Consider the following 539-nt stretch of genomic DNA (forward strand, 5'->3'; position numbering starts at 1 on the left):
CACTCAGTCACAGCGTCATCAAACTACGCCTTTGTCTATTTGTTTATTTTGAATACGTGCCCTCTAGCGGCGAAAATGACATATTGTGCCTTTAAAGTGGTCATATGACGTTGCTAAAAAGAACATTAAGTTGTATATTTGGTGTAATGCAATGTGTTTATGCGGTTTAAGGGAAAAAAAAAACCACATTATTTTTACATTTTTACATAATTTTTACATTATTGTTGCTTCTCTGCAGGGCGCCTTTCGGAAACGCGTCGATTTTTACAAAGCTCATCGGTCTGAAAAGCGAGGTGTGCTCTGATTGGCCAGCTATCCAGTGCGTTATCGTTTATAGCCTTTTCTCACAGCAGCTGGAATAATTAAATTGATCATTTTGATGGCGGATTGTAAACTTGTAAACTTGCAGAAACGATATGTAAGGATGAAAAGGATGAGAAAGAATATGAAAGGATTATGAAACACAACTGACTGAAATTAAATGATATTCCAGTTTTAAATGTGCATCTGATTACAGATAGCCTGGGATTACACAAGAT

At 36.4% G+C, this 539-nt stretch overlaps 1 protein-coding gene across 4 annotated transcripts in view; it reads left to right on the forward strand.

The window, feature by feature from the left end:
* The window catches only part of LOC107685753 (E3 ubiquitin-protein ligase TRIM9-like), a 55,082-nt gene that overhangs the window by 9,079 nt on the left and 45,464 nt on the right, over positions 1–539 (forward strand). The gene's annotated exons all lie outside the window — the stretch shown is intronic.

Source organism: Sinocyclocheilus anshuiensis, unplaced genomic scaffold (genome assembly GCF_001515605.1).
Source record: "Sinocyclocheilus anshuiensis isolate Anshui unplaced genomic scaffold, SAMN03320099.WGS_v1.1 scaffold617, whole genome shotgun sequence".
NCBI lineage: Eukaryota > Metazoa > Chordata > Actinopteri > Cypriniformes > Cyprinidae > Sinocyclocheilus > Sinocyclocheilus anshuiensis.